This window comes from Staurois parvus, unplaced genomic scaffold (assembly GCF_062004578.1).
Source record: "Staurois parvus isolate SC_StPar_1 unplaced genomic scaffold, SC_StPar_1.0 ptg000132l, whole genome shotgun sequence".
NCBI lineage: Eukaryota > Metazoa > Chordata > Amphibia > Anura > Ranidae > Staurois > Staurois parvus.
In genome coordinates, this window is record NW_028317928.1 from 8972003 (window position 1) to 8992842 (window position 20840).

Below are 20840 nucleotides of genomic sequence, written 5' to 3' on the forward strand. Positions count from 1 at the left end.
CATAGTTACCCAGCCCGGGGTCCGCGTAAATGTCAAGCCCTATAGAATCCCCGAGGCCAGGCGGGAAGCGGTGGCAAAGGAAATAAAAGACATGTTAGAGTTGGGAGTGATAGAGGAATCTCACAGTGAGTAGTCGAGTCCCATAGTGTTGGTCCCAAAACCAGATGGAACTATTTGTTTCTGTAATGATTTCAGGAAACTGAACAGTGTGTCTAAGTTTGATGCGTACCCGATGCCTCGGGTGGATGAGCTCATTGACAGGTTGGGAACGGCTCGGTACATAACCACCTTAGATTTAACCAAAGGCTATTGGCAGATTCCTTTAACGGAAGCTGCAAAGGAAAAGACGGCATTCTCTACCCCCGAGGGGTCCTTTCAGTATAAGCGGATGCTGTTTGGTTTACATGGTGCTCCGGCATCATTCCAACGAATGATGGACAAAACGCTAAGACCACATCGCCAATATGCAGCTGCCTATTTGGATGATGTCGTCATCCACAGTCCAGACTGGGAGTCTCATTTGTCCCGCTTGCAAGCGGTAGTAGATTCGCTGAGGGAAGCAGGTCTTACCGCCAACCCCAAAAAGTGTGCCATAGGCTTAGAGGAGGCCAAATATCTTGGCTACATCATTGGTCGAGGTCTCATTAGGCCTCAGATCAATAAAATTGAGGCAATTCAAAAGTGGCCCCAACCTGTAAATAAAAAGCAAGTCCGGGCATTTCTTGGAATCACGGGATACTACAGGCGGTTTATTCCCAATTTTGCCACCATTGCAGCCCCACTGACAGATCTGACAAAAGGTAGGGGGTCGGTCATGGTCAAGTGGAATCCCGAAGCGGAGACCGCATTTCAAAGGCTGAAACAAGCTCTCTGTGCTCAACCTGTGCTTGTGACCCCAGATTTCACAACAGAGTTTGTGGTACAGACTGATGCCTCTGATGTGGGACTAGGTGCTGTCCTGTCCCAAATCAGAGAAGGGGAGGAGCACCCTGTGGTCTACCTAAGTAGAAAGCTCAACAAACATGAGAGAAACTATGCCATTGTGGAGAAGGAATGTTTGGCCATCAAATGGGCCTTGGAGGCCCTGAAATATTACCTGTTAGGAAGACCGTTCAAGTTGGTTACTGATCATGCCCCGCTCAAATGGATGTGTGATAATAAGGAGAAAAACAGTCGAGTGACAAGGTGGTTTCTCGCGCTACAAGTGTTCAAATTCACAGTGGAACACAGAGCGGGGAAACTGCAAAGTAATGTAGATGCCCTTTCCCGGGTCCATTGCCTGGTTGGGACAGTTGCTCAGCCACAGGGGCTTGAGCAGAGGGGGGGGGGATATGTGACAGTATGAACGGCAAAGTGATGGATGGAAGATATGTGTCACCTCGCATGAGGTCATACTGTGAGGTGTAAGGTGGAGTCCACTCCGGGTTTTCGGGGCCACAATGGCAGAGGTGGTTCCGAACCAGAGTTTGAACTCCACTAATGACCACCAACAGGTGATACAAAAAGGGCAGGGCTGGAGCAAGGAGTCGCTCCTGGCCTGGGACTCAGAGAGGTATTCTGAGAGAGCTGTGTGTATGGAGTATACCTACAAGAAAAGGTTTGCTGTTGTTTTGTTTTGGTGACAGGGAGAAGCCCTTCACCTCTGAGAGAGGAATCATCTTCTGTTTAGTTAGTGCCTGGATGGCAAGGGTTTATTTTGATGTTTTGTTTATTTTGATATTTCTTGCAAACCTATTTAATAAAACTGACAACCAGTCAGATTTTGACGAAAGCCTGCTGTGCGGTCTACCTTTGTCCCAGGGAAGGAGATCCCCCACCTGAGCTAACCCCCACAACACACATATATACACACGCACACATATATATTATACATATACATATATACTGCACGTTGAAATGTGTTATTACAAAATATATGTAAAATATTTTAAAAAATACATTACAAATGTACTGTATGTCTTTAAAAATACAAATCTACATTTTTGGAATGCATTTACAAATATATGTAAAAATATATGCTAAAATGACCTTTTTATATGTAAAAAAAATCTGAAGAATATATTTAAAAATATATATAGTTTTAAAAATCTATATATTTTTTTTAATTATTCTTCAGATTCTTTTAACATATAAAAGTCATTTTAACATATATTTTTACATATATTTGTAAATGCATTCCAAAAATGTAGCTTTGTATTTTTAAAGACACAGTATATTTGAAATGTATTTTTAAAAATATTTTGTAATAAAAACGCATTTCAACATGCAATATATTTATTGAAATATATATTGAATATGGGGAAAATTGTTGTATTTCAAATATATGTCAATATATTTGGGAAAAATATTTTTAAAATATATACGTATATGTAAGCGGTGATTGCACAACACATGTAGGGTATCATCACGAACGTCGGAGCGAGAGCAATAATTCTTCTGCCACACCTCCTGTGTAACTCCAAACTGATAACCTGTAAAGATGTTTAAAGCATCACCTATGGAGAATTTTAAGGAATCGTAGTTTGGCACCATATCACGAGTGTACTCAATTTTAAAGAGTGACATGTTAGGTATCTATTTACTCAACATAACATCATCTTTTATATTTTACCAAAATAGTGTGTATTATATTGTGTACAATAAAATTCATTAAAGTGTTAGTAATAAAAAAAAAAAATGGCAACACCTGTCAATTTATTCTCTAGGGCCTCTACTATATATATATATATATACAGTCATGGCCGAAATTGTTGGCACCCTTGATATTTTTCCTGAAAATCAAGTATTTCACACAAAAAAGGTATTGCATTAACACATGTTTTGCTATACACATGTTTATTCCCTTTGTATGTATTGGAACAAATATAAAACAGAGGCAGAAAAGCAAATATGACATAATGTCACACAAAACCCCAAAAATGGGCTGGACAAAAGTATTGGCACCCTTAACTTAATATTTGGTTGCACACCCTTTGGAAAACATAACTGAAATCAGTCGCTTCCTATAACCATCAATAAGCTTCTGACACCTCTCACCCGGAATTTTGGACCACTCTTCCTTTGCAAACAGCTCCAGGTCTCTCTTATTGGAAGGACACCTTTTCCCAACAGCAATTTTAAGATCTCTCCACAGGTGTTCAATGGGATTTAGATCTGGGCTCATTGCTGGCCACTTCAGAACTCTCCAGCGCTTCTTTGCCATCCATTTCTGAGTGCTTTTTGACGTATGTTTGGGGTCATTGTCCTGCTGGAAGACCCAGGATCTTGGACGCAAACCCAGCTTTCTGACACTGGGCCCTACAGTGCGACCCAAAATCCTTTGGTAATCCTCAGATTTCATGATGCCTTGCACACAGTCAAGGCACCCAGTGCCAGAGGCAGCAAAACAACCCCAAAACATCATTGAACCTCCACCATATTTTACCGTAGGTACTGTGTTTTGTTCTTTGTAGGCCTCATTCCGTTTTCGGTAAACAGTAGAATGATGTGCTTTACCGAAAAGCTCTATCTTGGTCTCATCTGTCCACAAGACGTTTTCCCAGAAGGCTTTTGGCTTACTCAAGTACATTTTGGCAAACTGTAGTCTTGCTTTTTTATGTCTCTGTGTCAGCAGTGGGGTCCTCCTGGGTCTCCTGCCATAGCGTTTCATTTCATTTAAATGTCGACGGATAGTTCGCGCTGACACTGATGCTCCCTGAGCCTGCAGGACAGCTTGAATGTCTTTGGAACATGTTTGGGGCTGCTTATCCACCATCCGGACTATTCTGCGTTGCAATCTTTCATCAATTTTCCTCATCCGTCCACGACCAGGGAGATTAGCTACAGTGCCATGGGTTGCAAACTTCTTGATAATGTTGCGCACTGTGGACAAAGGCAAATCTAGTTCTCTGGAGATGGACTTGTAACCTTGAGATTGTTGATATTTTGCCACAATTTTGGTTCTCAGGTCCTCAGACAGTTCTCGTCTCCTCTTTCTGTTGTCCATGCTTAGTGTGGCACAGACAGACACACAATGCAAAGGTTAAGTGAACGTCTCTCCTTTTTATCTGCTTTCAGGTGTGATTTCTATATTGCCCACACCTGTTACTTGCCCCAGGTGAGTTTACAGGAGCATCACATGCTTGTAACATTCTTATTTATCCGCAGTTGTGAAAGGGTGCCAATACTTTTGTCCAGCCCATTTTTGGAGGTTTGTGTGACATTATGTCGAATTTGCTTTCTTTCCTCCCTTTTTTTGTTTTGTCCCAATACACACAAAGGGAATAAACATGTGTATAGCAAAACATGTGTTAATGCAATACGTTTCGTGAGAAATACATGATTTCCTGGAGAAATATCAAGGGTGCCAACAATTTCGGCCATGACTGTATATATATATATATATTAGTGTTTGGGGTTCTAACTAATTTTCTACCAAAAAAAAAAATTGGCCTGGAAGGTCGAACATTCCTCAAGTTTGCTTGCGGGGAGCATAAACGTAAGAACGTTTTGGTATTATCAGGGAGATCTCTACATTCGGTCTCTAAGTCCTTAGAGTAAGGTTCTTTTCTGGCCCCCTCCATTATGATCCCCACATGCCACACTCAACATGCATTTCAAAAGCTGGAAGAGTGCACAACACACACCTAAAAGTCCCAAACGAAAATAACCCTGAGATCATTCCTACATCATTTCTTGGACCCAAGCAAGAGTAGGAGACAGGGGAAAGCAGCAGAAGTTATGTCAAGGCCAAGAAAACAACACATCTGCTGTGGCCCTACACTAGAAAGGTGGATGTCTGGTGGAAGTAAAAAAAACTGAACTGCTGCCTGGACAAAGAGACACATGCCACCCCTAAATATAGCTAAATGCACTGACTACCATGCCCTGAACCCACACTTCTACCCCACTACCCGGTAAGATACCCCTTAAAAATGGCCAGACCAGTCATCGATGGTAGGAAAAATTGGGGAAAGTTTGTAGCACAGGTCGACCAAGAACTCACAACTCCTCAGATCTTACATACAACGGGGGTGCCCAACCTATTGAAGAGCGAGGACCACTTAAGTGATTTGGTAACTGGTCACAATGAAATGAAACGGTTCAGAATTTCAATTTTTTTTATTTTGAATAGCATAATAAACATTTTTCTCCTGCAGCTGCTGAATGCCGGCAGGAGGGAGAAGAGGAAAAGCCGGATTGCAGGAGGAACATGGAGAGGATTGGTTTCTGTATATGCCGCCCCCACCACCCCTCCTGTCCAAGTGTAAAACAGAATATGACAGGGAGGCCGCACGGGCCCCCAGGAGCATAGGGCAGGGTCGCCATTGTGACCCCTTAAGCTACACCAGTGTTTGGAGGTGTGTGGTAAAAACATGTCTCAACTATGGGGGTTTACCCTTACTGCCCTGAGCCCCCTATAAGGCTGCTTTCACACTGATGCACTGCAGATTACCTGCACCACAAGTGTAGCGCAGTGCACCTACGTCTTTCCTGCAGGTTAGCTGCGCTTTGCCATAGACTTCTTTTATATTTTGCGGGTGTGGTGCGCTTTCTGAAAGTCACCAAACCCGCAGGATATAACGGAAGTGCGCTTCCCTGGTTTGAGGTCGAGGGACATTAGAGAGCTCCGTGGGCCACTGGTTGAGCACCTCTGACCTACAAAATCCAATGACCTGCAGACTAGTTTAACAACCAGTCTGTAGGTCATTGGATCTTGTTGGTCAGTGGTGCTCAGCCAGGGAGAGGGGTTCCCAAGTTCCTCCAAGGAATCAAGAGAGGAGAAAAAAATAGAGAGCTGCACAAGTGTGTCTGCATGTGACGTAGGAAAAACAAGAACTCAGGATCTGGAGGGGAGCTTTCAACCTTTCTCCTCATGAGTAAGATCCAGGCAGAGCGAAATGAGCTGGGGGTATGGCCTGGTTGGAGCCCAGGCTGAGGTTGCCATTCACCTCCCCACATGGGTTTGCTCTCGGATGTGTGGCTGTCAGGGTCCTGTCCACAGCAGAAGTTCTGGAAGATCTGGCATTTCTGCCAGTACTCTGCATAGCCGTAGAAGCACACATCAGCCTCAGTTTGGTGCCAGGCAGCCTTTATAAGGAGGCTCATCACTTACTCAAGTTGCTGGATGATCTCTAGCTCCCCGTGCCCTGTTCCCTGTGATTTTGACCTGTGATTTCCTGTTACCAACTCGGCTTGCTCCTGGACCTGTCTACTCTGCTTAACCCCTGATCTGACCTCGGCTGGGCTTACGGATACTCTCTCTCGCTCATCTGTGTATGACCTCGGCTTTCCCATCTGACTATGTCTGCTCTGATTCCCACCTGGTACCTGACCTGGGCTTGAACTGACTATTCAGTGAGCATCTAAATCCCGGGAGGGATTGCATACCACGCACAGGTGCCTCCTGTCTGCAGACCTATCTCCATGCACCAGCTGTGCTTCTGAGTGGACCACCAGGCGACCTGTGCAACTTTGGGCCTGACTCCCGCTGTCCCACTCTCAGGGGAGTCCAGAACTTAGCAGCAAGGGAAGCTCTCTCTCCATTGGCCTCCATCACCAGGTACGTGATAGCGGCTTACAGACCTTCTTCCCGACATTGGTCTCTGTGCCTATGTTATCTATAGGTGGGTGGAGCCTCTCATGTGACCACCCTGGAGGATGTCTTAGGAAAAGACTGATGTCATTTGATACCCCCAGAATCTTCCTCACTTTTCCAGTCAGCAGGTAGATGATCTCCAGGGTGAGGTCTAATATCTTCTCAGTCATCTTCCTTTCCTCATCCAAGATCTGTAGGTCAATCATGATCGGGGAAATGGACCCCTGAATTTCTTGGAACATCCTCCATATGAACCTTGATTCCACAGATTACACAGTTTAGTACACTGAAATAAAAGAAACCTTTAACTGATAAAAAAAAGAAAAAAAAACAGTTGGTAAGTGATTATATTATGATGGTCACTCATGTATTTTAATTGCAGTCAGCAACAAAACAGTTTTGAATGAAAGCTTTTCTGAATACCCAACTCTCAGTAACATGTCCTCATTTGCTCTTTAGATGCCAGAAAATTAATTTCAGGATCCACTGACATGTCAGTCTTTTTGGTAACATGGCTGTTCCCCTGGTATGTCATTCTCTCTATCAGCATGGAGGTTCCCATGACATGTCATTCTCTCCAGTAGCCTGGAGATTCCCATGACATATCAATATCTCTGGTAGCATGGAGGTACCCCTGACATATCAATATCTCTGGTAGCATGGAGGTACCCCTGACATTTCAGTCTCTCTGGTACCATGGAGATTCCCATTATATGTCAGTCTCTCCAGTACCCTGGAGGTTCCTTTGACATGTCGGTCTCTCTGGTACCATGGAGGTTCCCATTATATGTCAGTCTCTCCAGTACCCTGGAGGTTCCCCTGACATGTTGGTCTTTCTGGTACCATGGACGTTCCCCTGACATGTCATCCTCTTTGTCAGCATTGAGATTCCCATGCCATGTCAGTCTATCAGGTCACATAGTTTCTCCTGACCTGTCAGTCACTCTGGTAGCAAGGAGGTATCCCTGACATGTCAGTCTCAGGTTGCATGGAGATTCCCCTAACATGTCTGTCTCTCTAGTAACCTGGAGGTTCCCCTGACATGTTGCTTTCTTTGGTACCATGGAGGTACCCTTGACATGTCATTCTCTCGAGTAACCTGGATGTTCCCCTGACATGTCAGTCTCTCTGTCAGCATTGAGTTTCCCCTGACATGTCAGTCTCTCTAGTAGCCTTGAGTTTCCCTAACGTCATTATTTCTATTGGCATAGAGGTTCTCCTGACATGTCAGTGTCTCAGGTCGCATGGAAGTTCCCCTTACATTATTATTATTCAGGATTTATATAGCGCCAACAGTTTGCGCAGAGCTTTACAAAATGAAGTTACAATACAATTTGGCACAAGAGGAAACAGAGGGCCTGGCTCATTAGAGCTTACAATATAGGAGGAAGGGTTGAGTGATACAAAAGGTAATAGTTGTGGGGGATGAGCTGATGGAGGAAATAAATGGCGGTTTACTAGTTAGAAGCAGGATAGACTTCTTTAAAGAGAGAGGTTATCAGGGATCGTCTAAAGGTGGATAGATTAGGAGATAGCCGGACAGATCGGGGTAGGGAGTTCCATAGTATGTGAGAAGTTCGGGAGATGTCCTGGAGGCGAGCATGGGAGGAGGTGACACGCGAACTACAGATCAGAAGGTCTTGGGAGGATCGGAGAGAGAGGTTTGGTTGATATTTTGAGACCAGATTGGTGGTGTAGCTGGGGGAAGAGTTGAGGATGGCTTTGTAAGTTGTTAGTATTTTGAATTTTATTCGTTGGGGCGACTGGAAGCCAATGGAGGGATTGGCAGAAGGGGGTAGCAGACACTGAATGGTTCAATGGAGACATGTCAGTCTCTCTAGCAGCCTGGGGGTTCACCTAACATGTCATTATTTCTATTAGCATGGATGTTCTCCTGACATGTTAGTCTGTCAGGTCGCATGGAGGTTCCCCTGACATGTCAGTCTCTCTAGTAGAATGAAGGTTCCACTGACATGTCAGTCCCTCTGGAAGCATGGAGGTTTCCATGATGTCACTATTTCTGGTGGCATGGAATTCCCGACATATCATTATTTCTATTAGCATGGAGGTTCTCCTGACATGTCAGTCTCTCTGGTAACATGGCAGTTATCTTGTGACATGGAATTTCAGCTGACACATTGGTCTTTCTGGTAACACAGCACTTCCGCAGACATGCTGGCCACTTTGGTAACATGGCAGTTTCTTTAACATGTCAGTCTCTCTGGAATCACAAAGATTGCCCTGACACGTTAGCCTCTCTGGTAGCATAGAGAAAAAGGAGAGAAGCGCCTCTAAGTGCAATAAGTCTTTTAATTCAAGTCTAAATGTAGAAACACTCACATGTGTGAAGTAATCATAAGCATAAAAACCGTGGTTAACAATAGTTAACGGTGGGGTGGTAACCCGGGTGAAGAGCCGTCATCTCTCTGCGATGTGGGGAGGTCAGCTCTCGGCTGGAACAGCGTGGTGGCTGGAGGGGGAACAGTGGTGAGGCCAGCCTTCATGCACGTCCTCCCTCAAAGCCGGATGGAACGCACGCTGGAACGTAGCGGCGGCGTGGCCGTGATGACGTCAGATCCCAGGGTGCACTGCGACGCGTTTCGGAGCATGCACTGGCCGTGGAAGGCGGAAGTGCACTCATGTGTGAAGTAATCATAAGCATAAAAACCGTGGTTAACAATAGTTAACGGTGGGGTGGTAACCCGGGTGAAGAGCCGTCATCTCTCTGCGATGTGGGGAGGTCAGCTCTCGGCTGGAACAGCGTGGTGGCTGGAGGGGGAACAGTGGTGAGGCCAGCCTTCATGCACGTGGAACGCACGCTGGAACGTAGCGGCGGCGTGGCCGTGATGACGTCAGATCCCAGGGTGCACTGCGACGCGTTTCGGAGCATGCACTGGCCGTGGAAGGCGGAAGTGCACTCCTTTTTCAAGCAGCTTCCAGCCGAGAGCTGACCTCCCCACATCGCAGAGAGATGACGGCTCTTCACCCGGGTTACCACCCCACCGTTAACTATTGTTAACCACGGTTTTTATGCTTATGATTACTTCACACATGAGTGCACTTCCGCCTTCCACGGCCAGTGCATGCTCCGAAACGCGTCGCAGTGCACCCTGGGATCTGACGTCATCACGGCCACGCCGCCGCTACGTTCCAGCGTGCGTTCCATCCGGCTTTGAGGGAGGACGTGCATGAAGGCTGGCCTCACCACTGTTCCCCCTCCAGCCACCACGCTGTTCCAGCCGAGAGCTGACCTCCCCACATCGCAGAGAGATGACGGCTCTTCACCCGGGTTACCACCCCACCGTTAACTATTGTTAACCACGGTTTTTATGCTTATGATTACTTCACACATGTGAGTGTTTCTACATTTAGACTTGAATTAAAAGACTTATTGCACTTAGAGGCGCTTCTCTCCTTTTTCTCATCTACAGAAGTTGCTACAGCTTATTTGGAAGCCTTGCCCTCAGTGCCACACGGAATCCTACGCTCTTCATACAGTAGCCACTAATACCACCATCACCCATACTACCATTTCCCAGGACTTTGCAGTGTTTGCGCTGTTACAACCCTTCCTCATTTTTTCTGAATCTCTCTGGTAGCATAGAGCTTCCTCTGATATGTCATTCTATCTGGTAGCTTGGAGGTTCCTCAGACATGTCAGTCCCTCTGGCAACATGGAGCATCCCCTGAGATGTCAGTCTCACTGGTAGCATGGAGGTTCCCCTGAGATGTCGGGCTCTCTGGTATTATGGAGGTTCCCCTGAGATATTGGCCTCTCTGGTAACATGGAGGTGCCCCTGACATGTTGGTCTCTCTGGTAGCATCGAGATTCCTCTAACATGTCGGTCTCTCTGGTAACATGGAGGTTCCCCTGAGATGTCAGTCTCTCTGGTAACACAGAGGTTCCCCTGAGATGTCGGTCTCCCTGGTAGCATGGAGGTCCCCTGAGATATCAATCTCTCTGGTAACATGGAGGTTCTCCTGACATATCAGTTTCTCTGGCAGCATGGAGCTTCCTCTGACGGGTCGGTCTCTCTGGCAGCATGGAGGTTCCTCTGACGGGTAGGTCTCTCTGGCAGCATGGAAGTTCCTCTGACGGGTCAGTCTCTCTGGCAGCATGGGGTTCCTCTGATGGGTCGGTCTCCCTGGTAAAATGGAGGTTCCTCTGACGTGTTGGTTTCTCTGGTAACATGGAGGTTCCTCTGAGATGTTGGTCTCTTTGGATGCATGGAGGTTCCTCTGAAATGTTGGTATCTCTTGTAGCATGGAGGTTCCTCTGACATGTCGGTCTTTCTGGTAGCATGGAGGTTCCTCTGACATGTCGGTCTTTCTGGTAGCATGGAGGTTCCTCTGACATGTCGGTCTTTCTGGTAGCATGGAGGTTCCTCTGACATGTCGGTCTTTCTGGTAGCATGGAGGTTCCTCTGACATGTCGGTCTTTTTGGTAGCATGGAGGTTCCTCTGACATGTCGGTCTTTCTGGTAGCATGGAGCTTCCTCTGACATGTCGGTCTTTCTGGTAGCATGGAGGTTACTTTGACATGTCGGTCTTTCTGGTAGCATGGAGGTTTCTCTGACATGACGGTCTTTCTGGTAGCATGGAGGTTCCTCTGATATGTCGGTCTCTGTGGTAACATGGAGGCTCCTCTGATATCTCGGTCTCTCTGGTAGCATGGAGGTTCCTCTGAGGTCTTGGTCTCTGGCAGCATGGAGGTTCCTCTGACGGGTCAGTCTCCCTGGCAGCATGGAGTTCCTCTGACAGGTCGGTCTCCCTGGTAAAATGGAGGTTCCTCTGACATGTTGGTTTCTCTGGTAACATGGAGGTTCCTCTGAGATGTTGGTCTCTTTGGATGCATGGAGGTTCCTCTGAAATGTTGGTATCTCTTGTATCATGGAGGTTCCTCTGACATGTCGGTCTTTCTGGTAGCATGGAGGTTACTCTGACATGTTGGTCTTTCTGGTAGCATGGAGGTTACTCTGACATGTCGGTCTCTCTGGTAGCATGGAGGTTACACTGAGATGTCGGTCTCTTTGGTAGCATGGAGGCTCCTCTGAGTTGTTGGTATCTGTGGTAACATGGAGGCTCCTCTGATATGTCTGTCTCTGTGGTAGCATGGAGGCTCCTCTGATATGTCGGTCTCTCTGGTAGCATGGAGGTTCCTCTGAGGTCTCGGTCTCTCTGGCAGCATGGAGGTTCCTCTGAGGTCTCGGTCTCTCTGGCAGCATGGAGGTTCCTCTGACGGGTCGGTCTCTCTGGCAGCATGGAGTTCCTCTGACAGGTCAGTCTTCCTGGTAAAATGGAGGTTCCTCTGACATGTTGGTTTCTCTGGTAACATGGAGGTTCCTCTGAGATGTTGGTCTCTTTGGATGCATGGAGGTTCCTCTGAAATGTTGGTATCTCTTGTATCATGGAGGTTCCTCTGACATGTCGGTCTTTCTGGTAGCATGGAGGTTACTCTGACATGTCGGTCTCTCTGGTGGCATGGAGGTTACTCTGACATGTCGATCTTTCTGGTAGCATGGAGGTTACTCTGACATGTCAGTCTCTCTGGTAGCATGGAGGTTCTTCTGACATGTCAGTCTCTTTGGTAGCATGGAGGTTCTTCAGACATGTTGGTCTCTCTGGCAGCATGGAGGTTCTTCGGACATGTCGGTCTCTCTGGTAGCATGGAGGTTCTTCTGACATGTTGGTCTTTCTGGTAGCATGAAGCTTCCTCTGAGATGTCGGTCTCTTTGGTAACATGGAGGCTCCTCTGATATGTCGGTCTCTGTGGTAACATGGAGGCTCCTCTGATATGTTGGTCTCTCTGGTAGCACGGAGGTTCCTCTGAGTAGTCAGTCTCTCTGGTAGCATGGAGGTTACTTTGACATGTCGGTCTTTCTGGTAGCATGGAGGTTTCTCTGACATGACGGTCTTTCTGGTAGCATGGAGTTTCCTCTGAGATGTCGGTCTCTTTGGTAACATGGAGGCTCCTCTGAGATGTTGGTATCTGTGGTAACATGAAGGCTCCTCTGATATGTCGGTCTCTGTGGTAACATGGAGGCTCCTCTGATATCTCGGTCTCTCTGGTAGCATGGAGGTTCCTCTGAGGTCTTGGTCTCTCTGGCAGCATGGAGGTTCCTCTGACGGGTCAGTCTCTCTGGCAGCATGGAGTTCCTCTGACAGGTCGGTCTCCCTGGTAAAATGGAGGTTCCTCTGAGATGTTGGTTTCTCTGGTAACATGGAGGTTCCTCTGAGATGTTGGTCTCTTTGGATGCATGGAGGTTCCTCTGAAATGTTGGTATCTCTTGTATCATGGAGGTTTCTCTGACATGTCGGTCTTTCTGGTAGCATGGAGGTTACTCTGACATGTTGGTCTTTCTGGTAGCATGGAGGTTACTCTGACATGTCGGTCTCTCTGGTAGCATGGAGGTTACACTGAGATGTCGGTCTCTTTGGTAGCATGGAGGCTCCTCTGAGATGTTGGTATCTGTGGTAACATGGAGGCTCCTCTGATATGTCTGTCTCTGTGGTAACATGGAGGCTCCTCTGATATGTCGGTCTCTCTGGTAGCATGGAGGTTACACTGAGATGTCGGTCTCTTTGGTAGCATGGAGGCTCCTCTGAGATGTTGGTATCTGTGGTAACATGGAGGCTCCTCTGATATGTCTGTCTCTGTGGTAACATGGAGACTCCTCTGATATGTCGGTCTCTCTGGTAGCATGGAGGTTCCTCTGAGGTCTCGGTCTCTCTGGCAGCATGGAGGTTCCTCTGAGGTCTCGGTCTCTCCGGCAGCATGGAGGTTCCTCTGACGGGTCGGTCTCTCTGGCAGCATGGAGTTCCTCTGACAGGTGAGTCTTCCTGGTAAAATGGAGGTTCCTCTGACATGTTGGTTTCTCTGGTAACATGGAGGTTCCTCTGAGATGTTGGTCTCTTTGGATGCATGGAGGTTCCTCTGAAATGTTGGTATCTCTTGTATCATGGAGGTTCCTCTGACATGTCGGTCTTTCTGGTAGCATGGAGGTTACTCTGACATGTCGGTCTTTCTGGTAGCATGGAGGTTACTCTGACATGTCGGTCTTTCTGGTAGCATGGAGGTTACTCTGACATGTCGGTCTCTCTGGTAGCATGGAGGTTCTTCTGACATGTCAGTCTCTTTGGTAGCATGGAGGTTCTTCAGACATGTTGGTCTCTCTGGCAGCATGGAGGTTCTTCGGACATGTTGGTCTCTCTGGTAGCATGGAGGTTCTTCTGACATGTTGGTCTTTCTGGTAGCATGAAGCTTCCTCTGAGATGTCGGTTTCTTTGGTAACATGGAGGCTCCTCTGATATGTCGGTCTCTGTGGTAACATGGAGGCTCCTCTGATATGTCGGTCTCTCTGGTAGCACGGAGGTTCCTCTGAGTAGTCGGTCTCTCTGGTAGCATGGAGGTTCCTCTGAGGTGTCGGTCTCTCTGATAGCATGGAGGTTCCTCTGAGGTGTCGGTCTCTCTGGTAGCATGGAGGTTCCTCCGAGGTGTCGATCTCTCTGGTAGCATGGAGGTTCCTCTGAGGTGTCGGTCTCTGCATGGAGGTTCCTCTGAGGTGTTGGTCTCTCTGGTAGCATGGAGGTTCTTCTGAGATGTCGATCTCTCTGGTGACAGGGAGGTTCTTCTGAGATGTCGGTCTCTCTGGTAGCATGGAGGTTCTTCTGAGATGTCGGGTTTTTTGGTAGCATGGAGGTTCCTCTGAGATGTCGGTCTCTCTGGTAAACCAGCAGTTCCCTTAACATGTTGGTCTCTCTAGTAGCTCGGAGGGTTATGTGACACTGCATCTGTCTCTTCTGTATGATGGTGACACTCCCCTGTAACATGCAGGACTCTCTGACAACAAACACAACCGCTATCCCTGACCAGGTGTAAATATTCCTCATCCCACAACCCTTCCCAAGACCATTACACTCCATAGCTGAAGGCATCACCTCCAGTCTGTAGGAGGTAAGAGAGCGTATTATTGACCATAACCCTCTCACCCAAAAATAAATGTTAAAAGCAATAATACTATGACACATTTGGCCAGTATACCTGATCCATGGGACTCTCCTCTGTTCAATCACTCTACAGAATCAATACCCAATGAACAGACCAGGAGATCCTGGCAGCTTACTCTCCAGTCTTCTCTTTTGGCAGACCACAACAAAATGGCAGCGGGCTCACATTTCTTTGCGTTACGACAAAATGGCCACCGGTGTCCTGCCGCGACTACAGCTCCGCCGTCTGTATGAGGCGTGATTGTAATGTGCGGCTCTCTGCCAACAGAGGGCGCCGGTTGGAGATCGCCCTTCAGAGTCCCGCCCAAAAAGCTGTACATCACACAGCAACAACCCGGAAGTCGTACTCCTCACAGCAATAACCCGGAAGTCACACACACACACACACGGTAGGCCACGTAACATAACAGAGCGGGGTCAGCGCATGCTGAAGCGCACAGTGCGCAGAAGTCACCAACTGTCTGCAGAGTCAATAGCTAAAGACCTCCAAACTTGGTGTGGCCTTCAGATTAGCACAACAGTGCATAGAGAGCTTCATTGAATGGGTTTCCATGGCCGAGCAGCTGCATCCAAGCCTTCCATCACCAAGCGCAATGCAAGGTGTCGGATGCCGTGGTGTAAATCATGCCGCCACTGGACTCTAGAGCAGTGGAGATGTTTTCTCTGGAGTGACCAATTACGCTTCTCTGTATGGCAATCCGATGGACATGTCTGAGAACGGTACTTGCCTGACTGCATTGTGCCAAGTGTAAAGTTTGGTGGAGGGAGGATTATGGTGTGGGGTTGTTTTCCAGGGGTTGGGCTTGGCCCCCTAGTTCCATTGAAGGGAACTCTTAAGGCATCAGCATGCCAAGACATTTTGGACAATTTCATGCTCCCAACTTTGTGGGAAGAGTTTGGGGATGGCCCCTTCCTATTCCAACATGACTGCGTATCAGTGCACAAAGCAAGGTCCATAAAGACATGGAGGAGCCAGTTTGGGGTGGAGGAACTTGACTGGCCTGCACAGAGCCCTGACCTCAACCCCATAGAACACCTTTGGGTAGAATTAGAGTATAGACTGCGAGCCAGGCCTTCTCGTCCGACATCAGTGCCTGACCTCACAAATGTGCTTCTGGAAGACTGGTCAAACCTTCCCATAGACACACTCCTAAACCTTGTGGACAACCTTCCCAGAAGAGTTGAAGCTGTTATAGCTGCAAAGGGCGGCCAACTCAATATTGAACCCTATGGAGTAAGACTGGGATGCCATTAAAGTTCATGTATGTGTAAAGGCAGGCGGCCCAATACTTTTGGCAATATAGTGTATATACATGATTCTGCATTTTCAGGTAGGGGGCACCCACCACCCGATTGCAGTCTCGCTGGCTCCCTTACATGCCAATCACCGGGTCCTGGCCAATGATTCACGGCTGGGACCAGCTGATCATCAGAACGAATGATAGGAGAGAGATCTGTGTATGTAAACAAAACAGATCTGTCTACTGACTGCAATTTTTTGTATCCCTGCAAAACAGATACACACTGAGTAAGTGTGACAGCATTGAAAACTGAAAAATATTTGAATAATTACCGCGCTCTAATACCATCAAAAAGTGCGAACAAAAAAGTGCAAAATGCTTATGAAATAATATAAAAGTAATTAATATAAAGTGACTGATATGAATAAATAAATAAAAAAGGTATAAAAGTTAAATAAATTGATACAATGATATCATATTATCAAGTCACATCATCCCCCCGGACGAAGCTACGAAATCCCTGTAGCGCAACGCGTTGGGGAGGGGCAGTGACATCACCGCGCACTCTACTATACGGCGAGTACTGAAGGTGTGTGGACACACACCCAACGCTTTGTTTTAGCTGCAAGCTGCGGATTTTTGACATATCTTAAAGCGCTATTGTATCATATGACATGTGAGTGCATTGTGGAAGCACATTAAAGCTGTTTTTACCTCTGGGATAAGACACCATATTCTTTATTTCTCTTTTGCATGAGATATACGAGGAACATAAAGGCAGAGGATTAAGGAGTGTATCAGAGGAGGGAGTATCCCTCACAGCCCTGCAGTCATACAGGTTTATAACATTATTGCAAACACCTGATCTTCAAACTGAAGGAGAGCATATCTGTCTTGGCTGGATACATTTGGGACAGTACTGCTGCTTTCTTCACAGCAGACTTTTTATTTTTATTTTATATTAATTCTCTTGTGGTTTACAGATGGAATATTTGCACATTTATATGAGGATTGCACATATAATGATTTGATAATATGATATCATTGTATCATTTATTTAATTTTTATACCTTTTTTATTTATTTATTCACATCAGTCACTTTATATTAATTACTTTTATATTATTTCATAAGCATTTTGCACTTTTTTGTTCACACTTTTTGATGGTATTAGAGCGCGGTAATTATTTAAATATTTTGTTTATAAACGCACATTATATGAGAGTGGGCATATTAACCAGCAACCTTATACTCATATTTTTCAAATCACCTCAGTGGCTCACAAGTTTATTTGTTTTTAGAAAACTGAAAAATGTCCCAGGCAGGAAGGAGTGGTGAAAGTGTCTGGTATTAGTTGGTTAATGCACAGATATGGCTAGGGGACGCTGAATGTAAACAAACAAAGCTGAGATGTAAAATCTATTTGGAGCCCATTCACACTTGTGCGACTTGTCATGCGCCTTTGGGTTCGCATGGCAAGTCGCACCCCATGTTTCCCAATGAGCACCATTCATATCTTTGCAACTTCAAAGTAGTTCCTGCACTACTCTGGTCTGACTTTCATGTGACCTGAGGGCCATAGACTTCAATGTAAACCCTCTAAAGTTGCATGAAAGTCACACCTGAATGATATACATGTGACTTTGTTCAGCACAAACAATCATCCTTGGTCAAAGCCAAAGTCACAGACATCCAAAGTCGCAATTAAACTTGCACGATTTTGAAGTTGCACAAGTGTGAATGGAGCCTTATGGTAGTTCTGTATCTTTGGTCAAGCCCTTGCATTTGGAAAAACAGATTTTTAGCTGCTGTTCTACAATCCAGAACCCCCACCCTCCTTACAAACAACAAACAGTATAAACAAACTTGGTACCTCAGATAAAAGACTTTTCCCATCGATATTGCTATCTGGACTCCTTTATGTGTTCAGGTTAATAAAGGTGTATTGGTGGGAATCCAGTTTTATCAGAAGGTTTTCAGGCTTCGATTACTTGTCAACACACACTGCTGTAAAGAAATATTTGGACAAACAAAAGCAGCTGGTTCTGTGTCATACTGAAATCACACGCGATCCTAAGAAAGGAATGACTTCAGATACAAATAATAGGTGAGAATAATAAACATCACCGATGTAACTTTTAAGGAAGACATGTGCTAAAGATATGGGGGTTGTTGTTGGTGATCTCTTTCTGCTGGACTTGGATTTCAGTAGTTTGAGAACACAAGACAAGCAAAGCAGCTCGTATATTTTTTGGAGAGTGTAGCTTACACAATTATCTCATTCCATGTTTTCTACGATCGACTCTACTAATGACATGATTTGGATAACCTACCATTTCAGCTTTTTTAAATTGTCCTTCTTTGAGCTTATTATTGCTGCTCTTTAGGATCTTGTAATCTAGGGGCCATCTAGCATTCCAATGAGAACCACAGCTTCTAAAGCTCTGGCCTACTGCTGACTTCCAGAGCTGTTTGTTATAGTGGGCACAAACTTTAATGGCTTTACTAGCCAAGAAGAACATACCAGAGCCTAACTATGAAAATTATGGTTGGAATTTTGAACCCTTAAATAATATGAGGGGTGTTCAAGTCAAATTTTACACAGCTCCCCCTTGCATATGGATTGTCCTCATCTAAAACTTCAATTTTGTATTCAGTTAGGTTTTCTTCCTAGAGAAACCAACAAAAAGTATAGGATTACTACAGGTTTAATGGACTGGGTCGGAAGTGAAAGTTAAATTACCAACTACCTGATCCTCCTGTGAAGTGTTCTGATGTTCTTGGGAATACAGAGGACAGGGATATTTCTGCTGGGTTTCTATTACTGGGATCCTGTGATGGAGATCAGAAATGTTGTTTTGTTTTTGTGTTGTTTGTTGGACTCGACTGGGGTGTCCAGCAGACAGCCTGTCTGCTTAATTATATCTAGGAGATCCTATACCCCGCAGGGGGTGGGAGATGAGGTTGATCTCAGTAGGAAGCACAGACAGCATAATGTCTTGTGGTTGTGAAAAGCCAAATGTGGTGGCTCCGGGGACTTGAGGCTTGGTCAAATGGAAAGGACCATATAAGGACTCTATGGTGTGGGGAAAAACTCTCAGAATGTGCAGAGATTGTCAGGTTGGACAGAGCAGCTCTTGGCTGCAGTCTTCACTAGGAGATGCATTGAATTGTGCTTGTCGCACTGCTGGGACTTGTGGTTCTGCATTGTGTGGCTTTCTGGATACTGGGACTATCCTCTCCTCTCTGTTCTGCCTCCTTGCTGTGTGCCCACCCGTATGCTGAGGAGTTAACCTGGACTTAACCCTTCCTCTTCAGAATTCGGCCTCCTTGCTGTGTGCCAATCCTTGTGCTGATGATCCGACGTGGACTTAACCCTTGCTCGTGTACTCCAACCCCTGCGGTGCCCCGCCGCTCTGTCCTATTGAACCCTTTGGACTATCAGCCCCCTGTTGTCCCATATTGCCATCCTGAGAACCCTACTGTATTGCTGTGTCTTGTGTTGTTCTGTGGACTAGCTGTTTGATCGTCTGTACCCCTGAGAAACTCTCCAGTAAACACCTGTACTTTGGGTAAAAAACCTTGAACCTTTACAACCGCTTTAAACATTTTAAGAACCAAAAAAAATAGAGGGACCAAAAGTGGCAAAGTTAGCTAAAAGGGTAAAAGGACCACAAGAAACGGACGTTGTGAAAGTGGAAAGGGGTAGTGGACCAAACGGGATGGAGGGGCAAAATGGTCAACAGTGGTGAAAAGGGGCAAAATGGTGAAAAAGGCTAAAATGGACCAAAAAAAGATAAGGGTTAAAATGGGCATAAGGTGTAAAAGGGTTAAAAAGTAAACTTAGGTCAAAAGGGCCAATGGGTAGAAATGGGCAGAAAGGACAAAAGCGCTAGAAGAGGCAGACATGGCAAAAGGGGAAACTGGGCGAAAAGGCACAGAAAAAGTAAAATAATCAAAGGGACAAACAAGCCATATGGGCAAAAAGGAACAGATGGGCCCCAAGGGGCATAATGATAAAAAGGGGCAAAAGTGACAAAAAAGCCTCAAAGAGCAAACGGAGCAAAATCACCTAATGGTAAAGAAAAACCAAACTAAGCTAAAGGGTCAAAAGGGAAAATTGGTAATAAGGAAACCCCGGAAAAGATCCAAAGGGAAGGAGGCATAAAAGGTTCAAAATGGGCAAAAACAATGGTCAGAAAGGGGAAAATTATGAAAATGAGCCAAAAGGGACAGAAGACCAAAGGGGCATAGGGTTAAATGGGGCAAAAATGGTCAAAAAAGGGAAAAGAGGCCAAGGGGGGAAGTAGATGGGCTAGAAGAGGACAAAGGAGCCACAAGGGACAGAATGGAAAAAGAGTGTACAAGAACCACAATGGCAAAAAGGGCCAAAAGAAAAGTAATGGCACGAAGGGGGAAAAAGCTCCAAAAGGAGATTAAAATGGCCAAAAGGACAAATCGGACATTAGGGGCAGAAGGTCCAATGGGAGTAAAAAATGTAAAAATTACAGAAAGGCTGATAGGGTTCAAAATGAGTAAAAAATGACCAATTAGGGCAAAAGGGCCAAAAAGAAAAGAATGGCCAAAAGGTGCAAAAAGGACACAAAGAGGCACATGGGAAAAAAAGGGGCAAAAGTTCAAAAGTGCTAAATAGAGCAAAATTTAAAAAAAAGGACCAAATAGGGGCCAATGGGCTAAAAGAGGAAAAAAGGGCCTCTAAAAGAGGTAATAAGGGCAAAATGGGGCATAAAAGTAAAAATGGCTAAAAGGGAGTAAAATGAGGCAAAAGAGGAAATGTGCCTAAAAGGACCAAAGGTCAAAAGAGACAGAATAGCCGGAAAGGCAAAAAAACAATCAGAAGGGCTAGAAGAGCCAAAAAAGGAAAAAGTACAAAGGTGGCATAGGGTCCAAAATGAATAAAAGCCAAAATGATCAGAAATGAACACAAGGAGAAAGGGATCAAAATGGACGGAGAAATTAAAAGGCATAGAAATGCCAAAAGGACTAAAAGGGTAA